General features: G+C 45.6%; 1 long non-coding RNA gene across 1 annotated transcript in view; it reads right to left on the bottom strand.

Annotated features, from left to right (window-relative positions):
• Nucleotides 1-336: 336 nt before the first annotated feature.
• LOC109299419 overlaps nucleotides 337-2131 on the bottom strand; it is a 17800-nt gene continuing 16005 nt past the window's right edge. Inside the window, exon 3 of the long non-coding RNA XR_002097828.1 lies at nucleotides 337-347. This is a non-coding gene — a long non-coding RNA (uncharacterized LOC109299419). The remainder of the gene's footprint in view (nucleotides 348-2131) is intronic.

Raw genomic sequence — 2131 nt, 5'->3', positions numbered from 1 at the left:
ATAATTGAAAGAACCCGCCCACACGCTACAAGCATTTCTGTAAGAGGCTGTACCAAGACCAAAGCTGCGATTAACCTCCAATATGCAATACAGAGTGTTTCACAGGATTAATACATAATATAAAACATTGCACATTTGCAAATGGATTCCCAGCCGGTAATAAATTGTGAGTCACAAGTGCACATTGGACGGTTGACACTATTATACTTTTAATCTGTGAATATGAAATGCCAATTTCTAGCTGTAACGTGACTGTAACATTTTGACATTGAATTGCCCATTGAGTTCTCTTCAGTTTCCTTTCTTTATGTCTGCAAGGTATGAAACAAATAACTGCAGAGGCTGTACTTACAGCACTAGGGCCTCAGTCTCTGGGAAAGCCTTCATCAACCGTTAACGTCCTGCCACATCAGACGGTGTAGCACACAATTATATCCCTTGTGGGCAGCTAATTGTATTTCTCTACATTAAATGCTGTGTAGCTTACAAATGGTCAGTGTTTCTAGTGTGCTCTACTGTCACTGCCCTTGGTTATTTAATCATTCTGGCTCAGGGACACAATTGGATGTAATAAAATGGGAAAGCTAAGCCAGAAGTCTTACTTCGTCAAATGCCTCTAAAGTCGATATGCGATGTAACTCCCTTAGGCTCCTGTGAAGATCTCAGACTCCTGGCACATCTCTGCGTGCATCCCTAGCACAGTGGAGATGCAGTTTTCCTCAAATGCATCAATGAGTAGAGTCAAGAGAGCAACCTGCTTCGTTTGCCCTTTTGCTGGATCTCAGCCCACGAGACCAAGCTGGCTCTGAGAGGATGCTGCTCTCCCTGCCAGAGAGAGGGATTGGGACTGGATGAATTCTTGATGTTGTGGAGTGAATGAGTGGAGTCAACGTAGCTGAGCCAGCAAAAATGGGGAAGCAATCTGGACCACGGGTAGATACCCTGCTTAGAGTTTAAGGCTGGGGTGAACTAGTAGATCATGAAGACAACTTCTTATCTAACACAGGCCGTGGCATTTCACCCCATTGAACTGAATGACTTCAGTTAAACAAAAGCGTGCTGTTCCTCAGGGGTCTAACCTGCTGAGTGCCACAGCCAGAGAGACCAAGGTCCCGCAAGTGGTGGAGATCCTGGAGTCACACGTGTCATGCACTGAGAGGATCCTAGCAGGCAATCTGTGATTGTGCTTTCAGACAAGGCCTGAGACCTCAGGGGTGTTTTTTGCCTCTCTAACCTTAGGAAACTTCCTTCCCAACTGATGTCAAGCAGTTTGACACGGTGCATTTTGCAACTATGCTTAAGGCAAGCTTTGGAGACGATTCTCTGTACTGTCTCCAGTCTTACTGCCGTATCTTCTCCACATGAACGTTCCCGTACACAGCAGTCCCCTCCAGCTTTGTCTTCAACAAGCTGAATCAACCAAGCTCCTTCTTCCTTGAATTATTGGGCTGGTTTCTCAGGCCTGAATCAGTTTTCTGTTCTGCTTGAATTCTCCCCCACATATTTCCACGTCCTCTTGAAGTGTGGATACCAGATCTGGATGTGGTATTGTGTTAGGGGTCTTACCACTTCTGTCTACAGAGGTAAAGTAGCTCATCTAGTTTCACTTGATACCTCTCTTTTGTTACATCCAAGGATGGCTATTCCTTTTTGCCATCACAAGCACTTAGGGTGCACGCTGGTCTTTATTGATGAAAAAATCTGCATGCATCTCTGCCTCCGTGTTTAACCAGACAGGGGCTTCCAAAAGTGGCCATCGCCTGCTTTTGCTGTTTCAAGACATATTTTCTTGCAGGCAACTGTGATAAAACCCATGTTGTTGGATTGCAGCCATTTAACTGGGAGATTTGAATTCCACAGAGCAGTAACCTGCCCTACACACTTTTTACTGTCCTACCAATTTTTGTGTCATCTTCAGACTCTGCCAGCAACTATTTTTATATCCATAGTTCATAGTTTCATAGATTTAGGGTCGGAAGGGACCTAGTAGATCTTCTAGCCCGACCCCCCGCCAGGGCGGGAGAACAACAAAACCCCAAAACAAGAAACGGGACTCAAATGAGTCCAGCCAGGTAGGCATCCAGCCTCTTCTTAAAGACCCCCAGGGTAGGGGCCAGCACCACTTCCCTTG

Source organism: Gavialis gangeticus, unplaced genomic scaffold, assembly GCF_001723915.1.
Source record: "Gavialis gangeticus isolate Ggan-Ray unplaced genomic scaffold, GavGan_comp1, whole genome shotgun sequence".
In the NCBI taxonomy this organism is placed as follows: Eukaryota; Metazoa; Chordata; order Crocodylia; family Gavialidae; genus Gavialis; species Gavialis gangeticus.
This window is presented reverse-complemented; position numbering and strand designations above follow the sequence as displayed.